A 10,700-nucleotide genomic window follows, 5' to 3' on the forward strand; every position below is an offset into this window, starting at 1 on the left:
CTCATTGTCGCGCCCGTCCACAAGAAAACAACTAACAAGAGCATAATCCCAAAGGGGTACATGCAATTCCAATGTAGATTCACCTAAGCACCACACACTAACTTTTCCTTGCAGTCAAGTGATTCCACTCGACCATTTCACATTCGCTGTCGACATTTTTCGAAGGGCATTTCCAGTTGCAGACATCGATGACTACTCTTCTCAGTTTACAAGACCTGTTCAGGCATTTTGACAGTCTAATCACACGTATATGCGCATTTAAATGGTACACCATTGTCATCTCATTTTTTCGCCCGCCCAAAAGACAACAACTATAATAGGATAATAATAAAACAAGAAACCATGATATTCCAATCATATTGCATGACCTTCATTGTTCAGCAAGTTCAGATACAAAGCAGCAGCACCAAAATAACTGAATGTAACATTTCAGTTCACACACATGGCATACAAATAAATTGTTGGGACATTGTTTTTTTTTTTTTGGAAATGTTGGGACATTGTTGGAGCAGCAGGAAACCACCCCACCGGCCAGGTTCCATTTATTCAGATTGGGGAGCCAGATTCACCTTCAATTCTCCAACATCATAAGCTCAATTCAACTGAGCACCACTTCGATCTGTCCCGTCGAACAGCCGATGCCATCCAGAACGGCGAGCCTCTCCTCGTCGCACCACGCGCTCTGCTGGCTCACCACCTCCCAGTCGCAGCAGGACCCTTTCTGCTCGACGCGTCCCTGCTTGAGCAGAGCGACACGCCGCAGCGCCGTGGATACCTCCACGGCGAACCTCACAAGGCGCATCTGCCTCTCCGTCCTCTGGAATCCAATGACAACAAGCTCCTTCAAATGGTGATGGCGCAAAGCCGAGGTCTCCCCCGGCACCTCCTGTCTTGGCTCGCCTTCGCTGTGGGAGACATGCACATAAAGGCTCTCAAGTAACGGTGCCGCCTCGATGAGCAGGCGCGGCCATGAGGCGTCCCATGAGGAAGGCACGTCGGCGACGAGCAGCCTTCTTAGGTTCGACATTGCAGAGAAGGGATTCTTCGGCATGATCCACATCTCAGGCCCAGTAAACCGCAAGATCAGATCGTTCACGGTGATGGCACCTTGGAAGAACTGCACGAGCACCCGAATCAAGCAGTCGCGATGGGAGCGGATCTCGCAAGACGAGCGTGGTGAGCGCGTTGAATCCCAGGAGCGCCCGGGGCAAGCAGTTGGCAAGCTTGAGGCTTCGCAGTCGGGACTCGCCGGGCTTCCTGCTGATGATGCCATGAGGGAAGCTGTAGGCCGGCGGCTTGGGAGACGCGAGTGGCCCCGTCGGCGTGGCAACAACCTCTAGATCCCGGACGCCCCAGGAATCGACGGCGTCCACGACCAGGCGGTTGATGCAGGCCGAGGTACTGTAGGCGAAGACCTCGAGCGATAGCTTCTCCACACGCCGGCGAGCTCGGCTGGCCAGGAGGTTCTTGACGGAGCGGACCATGGCTCGCATGGCGCGGCGCTCGTACCGGGCAGCAATAGCCTCTAGAAGCCTCCTGTCAGACAAGGTCGAGCTGATTTTTGATTTCCTGGCGTCGCTGCGGAGGCGGATGCACCGGTGGTAGCGCGGCGGCACTATGTCGGTGACCTTGAGGTCCAGGACGGGGACCTCGCGGGGTAGGCTGGCCCAGCGCCTGGAGAGCGCCGCGGTGCCGAGCGCGGTGCGGGTGTCGAGGCGGCGCAGGATATCATGGAGCAGATCGTCGGAGAGGTCACCGAGGCGGTCCGCGCGCGGCCGGCGGCGGCGCGGGAGCTTCGCATCATTCCTAGGCATTGGGGAACAAATCAGTGGTGGGTGTTGGTGTTGGTGTTCGGTGGGGTGGGCTTGCGATTAAAAGAGGCATCGACTTGAAATTCAGCCGCGAAATCGAATTCGATCCGACAGGGGCTACGATTCGCTGTTCTAATCGGAGTTGAAATTGCGCGGCGATTTGGGTTAGAATCGGAATGTCGCAGATCTGAATCGGTTTGCGGCGGCGGCGGCGCTTTGGTTTTGGTTTGCGGGGTACGCATACAATTTTTGGGTATCAGGGCCTGCGTCCAACAATAACATTTTTTTTACAATAAATAACACTCTCATGAAATACTCGTTGATTCTCTTTTATTCATTTTGATGACAAATATTTTCGTACGGAGAGAGTATGACTTTAGGGCAATTCCAACGCACGACCCCAAAAACATCTAGTATGTATATCTGAAGTTGAATTCAATTTGGAGTCATCTCCGTGGAATGCTGGAGTATTTCTGAAAGTATCACCTACAGTTTTAACTTAAAGCTTTTCGGGACATGGAAGAGAAGAGACAATCTGCACTAACAAAACTTAACTTCCACTGTTTTTCACACCATGAAATCAACTGTGCTCCTTAATGAGAAAGGCCATACAATGCAAGTATTGTTACATACAAAAATAAACATGAGTTACAATAAACAGAACATTTCCTTCACTTTCAAGGAAGTGTCACTAACTGTACTGGGTGTCTGGGTGTGTGAAAATAACACAATCCATGTTAAGGAAGATACACCATAAATCACATGAGACAGACTTGTTCAAAACTGATTTCATGAACTGAATAAACAGTGTAAATTACGAGAGTAAATTATGTCCCATCTTGAAAAAGTGTTTTTTTTAAGTTATACTCGCTCCGTCTGGAAATACTTGTCATCAAAATGAATAAAAAAAATGTATCTAGATGTATTTTAGTTCTAAATACATCCTTTTTGTCCATTTTGATGACAAGTATTTTCGGACGGAGGGAGTAGTTGGTTAGGAATGTAAATAATTGTACATAATAGTGATGATTTGGTTCCAGAGCAAAAATAATAATGGAGTAAACCCAGCATTTCATGCACATTTCTGGGCAAAAAATCTCAGTTGTGCACTGATTTTACATGTACTGGTGTCAACCTTCATGATCTCATACTCGGCTTTTCTTGAATAATTGGATATGGACACATGGCTACAATAATAAAATAATATAAACTGGAGCTTTGAAATGGGGAATAAAGGTTGATTATCGAAACAAATTTTCTAAAGGAAGTAAAGCTGATTACTAGATCAATTTTCTAGCAGATATTGCAACTTGGACCAAAAGCATTACCCGTCCTTGCTATTAACGCTCAACTGACAGTGCACTTGAGCCCACAAGTTAAAAAAACACTGATGAGCCACAATTGATCAACAAATTGCCTTTCTTCCCATGGAAACCAAACAAAGATTACATGCAAGATCAAGAAAAAAGCTAATGATCTAATGTAGCACAAAAGAAGGAAAATTACTTTGTGAGTTCTGATTCTTGAATTTCACAATTAAGAGTAAACAAGATAGAGATGTACTGCCACTGACAGAGCAAACAAACATAATTATTCCAGACCAGTTATTTTGTTTGTGCTCATTGGTGCAGATGTAAAGATTAAGAAGGTGATGAGGAATTAATAATCACCACCATGGGGACAAGTACAATATCTCACATAATCCATACACGATGTAAAAACACCTCAAATAATTAGTCGCTCTACATTCTTCCACTTCACATCTCTACTATTCTTTTTTTGCGAGATCACATCTCTACTATTCAAGTCCTAGCATTGATTAATTTCAGTTTTGAAATCCCAAGTCAATACCTGATGGATGTTGCATTATAAATTCATAATTGAAAAGTTACAACAACCTTGCCTTATACTAACCTCTTGAGAAGTTTGAGTGGAATCTCATAATTGTATATGGGGATCCACAAAATGCCGGCAAAGCTGCATATTTAGCAGAATTGTCCAGAGTTTATCAGCATAATGATGCTATTCCTTGTGTGATGGGTGGTGATTTCAATGTCATTAGAAGAAGCTCTAATAAAAACAAACCCACTGGAGGTTTGTTTTTAATGCTATTATAGAATAGGCAGGTTTGAGAGAATTGCCTTTGAATGGGAGAAAATTTACATGGGCTAATAACCATATCGATTTCACTTACGAAAAAATATATAAAATTTTGATCTGCCCAGATTGCCGAGGTATATGCTTTGGAAAGAGAGCTTTCTGATCATACTCCTCTTAATTTACATATTGGTACTAGGAAAATTTGTACTCCAATTTTTATATTTGAAAACTCTTGAATGTTGAAGGATGGTTTTAAAGAGTTTATACATAAAATCTGGGCTGCCCACTATCCTGGAGACACCATGTAATAGTGGCAGAGAAGAATGAGAATTCTAAGACAAAAAGCCAGAGGATGGATTTCAAACTCAGATACTTGGTATAGAAAATTTTAAAATAAATTCTCATGAAATTAGATGCTATTGATAAAAACACAGAAATCTTTGGTATCTCAGCTATTGACAGGAAGGAACAAAAAGAACTAAGAGCCCAACTATAGAGACTTATTAAACAGGAGGAATTAAAATGGCTCCAGAGATATAAAGACAAAGAGATTAAATATAGGGACGGTAATACTAAATATTACCATGCAAAATGGAAGAATAAGGAAAAATAGAATTGTATCATTACATCAGGAAGAGGGCATTGTGGAAGGAGAGGAAAATTTAATTCAATATATTACAAAATTTTATAAAGACCTTTTTGGGCAAGCTGGTACAACTACAATTGGCTTAAAAAATCAAGATGCCCCTGGGATTACCAGGGAGCATGCCTCCATGCTAGTTGAGCCTTTTTCAATGGAGGGATTGCATTGTGTAGTGTTTGGTATGGAGAAGAACAAAAGTCCAGGTCCTGATGGGCTCCCTACAGACTTCTACCAACATTTGGGATTTGGTGAAGGGAGATTTGATGAATATGTTAAATGATTTTCATAAAGGGAAGCTAGATATCTCTAGACTCGGTTATGGGATAATTACTAAAAATAGATGATGCTAAAGAAATTCAGAAATTTAGACCAATATGCTTGTTGAATGTGAATTTCAAAATCATCACCAAAGTCCTGATGAATAGGTTGAGGAAAGTAATCAAACCTATTATTTCTCCTACACAAACCGCCTTCATTAAAGGGAGATACATCATGGAGGGGGTGGTGGTGTTACATGAGGTTTTGAACACTATCCACCATGAGAAACAAAATGCCATTTTATTCAAGGTTGATTTTGAAAAAGCCTATGATAAAATAAAATGGCATTTTTAAGCAAGATGATGAAGCTTAAACAATTCCCAGAGAAATAATGTGATATGGTATGCATACCATGATTGGGGGAAGGGTGTAACGCCCTCGATGCGGCTATAGCTCCCACGTGTCGAGGCACGACTTAGAGACATAACCGCATTGAAAGCAATGTCGCAAGTCAGGCAATCATTACAACATCCCATGTAATATATAATAAAAGGGGGAGATACATAGTTGGCTTACACTCGCCACGTCACATCAAAGTACATAAATAACATCCATCATACAAACACTCATGGCCCGACTACAGCGCCGAAATAGAAGAAAACCCAACATGCGACAAGGCCCTGAATCGAACCCTAACTAGGCACCACTACTGATCATCAGGAAAAGACACGTAGTAACGCTGAGAGTCCTCGTCGAACTCCCACTTGAGCTCGTACTCGTCACCTGGAGCGGAATCACCTGGACCTGCATCTGGAGTTATAGTAATCTGTGAGCCACAGGGACTCAGCAATCTCGCACCCTCGCGATCAAGACTATTTAAGCTTATAGGAAGGGGAAGGCAAATATAAGTGAAGCTGCAGCAAGCGACTAGCATATATGGTGGCTAACTTATACGCCAAGGAGAGCGAGAAGAGGAGGCAAGGCGCGAGCGAGAAGCTAGAAGGAAACCTGCGCAAACATTACTCCAACACCGTGTCCACTTCCCGGACTGCGCCGAGAAGAGGCCATCATGGCAACACACTCAGTTGATTCATTTTAATTAATTAAGGTTCAAGTTATCTACAACCGGACATTAACAAATTCCCATCTGCCCATAACCGCGGGCACGGCTTTCGAAAGTTCAATCCCTGCAGGGGAGTCCCAACTTAGCCCACGACAAGCTCTCACGGTCAACGAAGGAATAGACCTCCTCCCAAGACGTTCCGATCAGACTCGGTATCTCGGTAACTCAAGACACTTCGACAGGTTAAAACAAGACCAACAACACCGCCCGAATGTTCCGACAAATCCCGATAGGAGCTGCACATATCTCTTTCTCAGGGCACACTCAGATTGTCTAAACTTCCGGTAGGCCAGCCCAGAGTTGCCCCTGGTAGCCACCGGCGGCTGACGGTTTGGACCAACACTCAGAGGAGCACTGGCCCGGGGGGGTTAAAATAAGATGACCCTTGAGTCTGCAGAACCCAAGGGAAAGAAAAGGCTAGGTGGCAAATGGTAAAACCAAGGTTGGGCATTGCTGGACAAGCTTTAATCAAGGCGAAATATCAAGGGGTTCCCATTATAACCCAACCGCGTAAGGAACGCAAAATCCGGGAACATAACACCGATATGACGGAAACTAGGGCAGCAAGAGTGGAACAAAACACTAGGCGAGAGGCCGAGCCTTCCACCCTTTACCAAGTGTATAGATGCATTAAAATAACATGGCAATATAATGATATCCCAACAAGTAAATAAATGATGTTCCAACAAGGAACGGACTCCAATCTTCACCTGCAACTAGCAACGCTATAAGAGGGGCTGAGCAAAGCGGTAACATAGCCAATCAACAGTTTGCTAGGACATGGTGGGTTAGAGTTTCAACATGGCAATTTGGGAGGCTGACAAGCAACAGGTAGGCATCGTAGCATTGGCATAGCAAAGAGCGAGCAAACTAGCATAACAAAGATAGTAGTGATTTCGAGGGTATGATCATCTTGCCTGCACAGTTGTCAGAATTGACTGGATCCTCAAAACCACACTCAACGGGCTCCTCGGTAGCGAACTCGTCTCCCGGCTCTACCTAAACAAGACAAACAAGCAACAAGGATACAATCAACCACGTGCAAGAACAAGCAATATGATGAAATGATGAGATGCTATGCGGGATGCGATGCGGGATGCAAAATGCAAGATATGATAGGAAATGCATGAACCTGGCCTCAACTTGGAATTCCAAGGGTGCCACTGGAAATATGAGATGAAATCGCTTGAAAACGATATAAAGAACGCCGGAATCGGAGTTACGGTTTGGAAATGGCAAGCGTTTTAAGAATGACACCGGTCTGCGATTTACAGCAAATAGGCATCTAAATGCAATGAGATGAACATGCTACAGCCACCAAACGTGACAACAAAAAACATGGCAGGGATGCACACAAGATGCTTAACAAAAGACTAGCACTGAGCCTCGGCCAATTCATCCATTATGAGGTTCAAACAAGCATGTCAAAAACGCAAATGCAAAACAGATCTCAGACTTAGTGAAATTAACACTTGTCTGAAATTTCAGATCACGAAGCCCTCTTCGGAGCAGCAAAACAACATGATACATGGCCTGATTAGGACAAGTAAGAACATGGCATGGAGCTACTCAACAAGCTTAACAAAAGTCCCAAAGTGACCTAGGGCCAAAAGGGATCACAAAATATACTAACAGGCACACGAACATAGCTAAAACACAATCAGTTTTCAGACTTAGTGAAAACTGAGACATGCTGAAATATAACTCACGAAGGCATGTAAACGAGCTCGATGCACTCACTACGGTGCAATTCATGGCAAGGAACGCATACATCCATTAAGAAGTCACAAAATTCTAGCTAGACATGGCAAGAACAATGGCATGGCATGCACGGATCAACTACAATAGCATCGGCAAAATCGCAAACGAGTTGACGATCTGCCCAGATTCACAACGAAGCAAAAGTAGAGCTGGATTGACTCAAGCTATGGTGCTCCATAATTGCAAATAAAGACATGGATGGATAGAGCATAACATGATTAACAAAACTCCTTTACTGATCATCCTCAAAAGAGGCACGGATCACTAGGAAACAAGCTGAACACATGGCATCATGAACTAAAATATCCCAGACTTAGTGAAAACAACTAAGTCCCTGAAAACAGATTTACCGGGTGCCTCACTTTGCAAGCTTACACAAGTCACCACACACATCCTAAAAATGCATGGGTTGCACCTCTGGAAAGAAGACAAAATTCTTAACAAAACATATGAAGGACTCACAGGCATATCATGCACACAATAATCATGGAAAAAATGACAAAAGTCTAAGATGAACTAGCAGATCTGACAATTATCTCACGAAGCCTCCTTCTAGCAGCATTTCGGGCATCAAGATGAGCTCAAATGAAAATGATGCAATGGAATGAAATGATGTACTCGTCGAGACGAACATTTTGATATACTATATGTCCAAAACGGAGCTACGGATGCGGAGATATGGTAGGTCAAAGTATGCTCGAAAATTAGAGGGAGAGGGAAAAAGTCAATCCCGATCCAGGGTTACTGTAGCAGCGGATCGGGATCCAGATCGGGCGCGCTCAACGAGGATCGCCGGGGATGGCCGCGGTGGTGGCCGGACTTGCCGTGGAACTTGCCGACGTGGAGGGAGATGGACGGGGCGAGGCCGGGCGTTGGTGGCGGCGCTGCGGCAGCTCGAGGCTGGGCCGGGCGAGGAGGTGGCCAGCGGCGGCTGGGCGGCGATGGCGGGGCTCGCCGGCGACGATGGCGGCTGCTGGCGATGGAGCCGCGGTGGCGCGGGCGGTAGAAGACGGCGGCGCCTGGCGGCGGAGGGAGTGGCCCGCTCGGGCGGCGCGGGGGCCGGGCGCGGGCTCCCGCGGGCCGGCGACAGCGGTGGTGGTTGGCGCCATGTGGCAGCGTCCGGTTGGGCGCGGGGCGGCGGCGGACGTGTCCGGCTAGGCTCCGGACATGTCCGTCGGCGCGGAGAAGCTTTTTTTAGCTAGGGTTGGACGGGGAGAGATCCGAGATCCGAAAATGGGGGGGCTATTTATAGGCATAAGTGGAGCTAGGAGAGTCCAAATGAGGTGCGGTTTTCGGCCACGCGATCGTGATCGAACGCTCTAGGACATGGAGCAAAGTTTGGTGGGTTTTGGGCCAAATTTGAGGGGTGTTGGGCTGCAACACACACGAGGCCTTTTCGGTCCCTCGGTTAACCGTTGGAGTATCAAACGAAGTCCAAATGATACGATACTTGACAGGCGGTCTACCGGTAGTAAACCAAGGCCGCTTGGCAAGTCTCAGTCCAATCCAGAAATGTTTAATCCCCACACACGAAAGAAAGCTAGAAATGACCACCGGAGGAGAACGAAGCGCCGGAATGCAAAACGGACAACGGGGAAAATGCTCGAATGCATGAGATGAACACGTATGCAAATGGAATGCACATGATGACATGATATGAGATGCATGCCAACGGAAACAACACACGGAGACAAAGACCCGAACCCGAGGAAATAAATATAACTTAACGCCGGAAACGGCAAGAGTTGGAGTATAAATTGGAAAAGTTACATTCGGGGTGTTACAAAGGGTGGGGATCGAAGTTAATGACACGATTGGACCTTATTTTAAAAACTCACAAAGGGCTGAGACAGGGGGTGCTATGTCCCCTTTGCTGTTTGACCTAGATGCTGATGCTTTAGCTATGATTTTAAAAAAGCTAAACAATATGGATTTGTTAAAGGGTGTAACGCCCCGAGTCCGATGTGCCAGGTGTCTTCCAGTTATTCGCTATTGTTGCCTTCTCTTTGCTTGCGTGTCATGCATTGCATATCATGTCATCATGTGCATTGCATTTGCATACGTGTTCGTCTCATGCATCCTAGCATTTTCCCCGTTGTCCGTTTTGCAATCCGGCGCTCCTATGTCACCCGGTGTCCCTTTCTACCTCTTTCCGTGTGCGGGTGTTAAACGTTCTCGGATTGGAACGAGACTTGTCATGCGGCCTGGGTTTACTACCGGTAGACCGCCTGTCAAGTTTCGTGCCATTTGGACTTCGTTTGATACTCCAACGGTTAACCGAGGGACCGAAAAGGCCTCGTGTGTGTTGCAGCCCAACAACCCTTCAAAGTGGCCCAAAACCCACCTAAACCCCCTCCATCATCTCGGTCGTTCGATCACGACCGCGTGGCCAAAAACCGCACCTCATTTGGACTCTCCTAGCTCCCTCTAGCTATATATATGTGATCCCCTCCGAAATATTCGCGGTACAAACCCTAGATCAAACTCCCTCATCGTCGCCGGACATTTCTTCCCGCGCCGGACATGTCTGCTCGCTGCCGGCCACCTCACCGTAGCCAATCAGGACATGCCACATCAGCCCCACCGCCGCTCCGAGCCACTCAGCGCGCCACTTGGCCCCTGCCTCTTCTCCGCCGCCGCGCCTCACCCGCCGGCCTGCCAGGGCCCGCGTGGGGCCCTCCGGGCCCGGTCGCCGCCGCCTGTTGCTCGGCTCGCGAGAGCCCGAGCCTCGCCACCCGCTCCCTGGCCGAGCTCCTCCACCGCCTCGCTCGTCGCCCGCCGCGCCGGCGCCGCCCCGCCGGCTCGCCACCTCGTCGCCGGGCGCCGCCCCGCCGCGCCAGCTCCGCCGGAGGCCGCCGCCCGCCATCCCTTCGCTCCGGCGCCGCCCCGCCGCACTGCTTCCGCCGGTGGCCACCGCAGCTCCGGTGCCGCCCGCTCCACCTCGCCCCGCCTCTTTCAAGTCCGACCGCCGTCGCCATGAACTCCGGCGATCCTCGAAGTGCAT

The 10,700-nt window shown here is 47.4% G+C and overlaps 1 pseudogene; it reads right to left on the bottom strand.

Annotated features, from left to right (window-relative positions):
* Window positions 1–346: 346 nt before the first annotated feature.
* Window positions 347–2,031, bottom strand: LOC125538056 (annotated as a pseudogene).
* Window positions 2,032–10,700: the final 8,669 nt, after the last annotated feature.

This window comes from Triticum urartu, chromosome 1, assembly GCF_003073215.2.
Source record: "Triticum urartu cultivar G1812 chromosome 1, Tu2.1, whole genome shotgun sequence".
Taxonomy (NCBI): domain Eukaryota; kingdom Viridiplantae; phylum Streptophyta; class Magnoliopsida; order Poales; family Poaceae; genus Triticum; species Triticum urartu.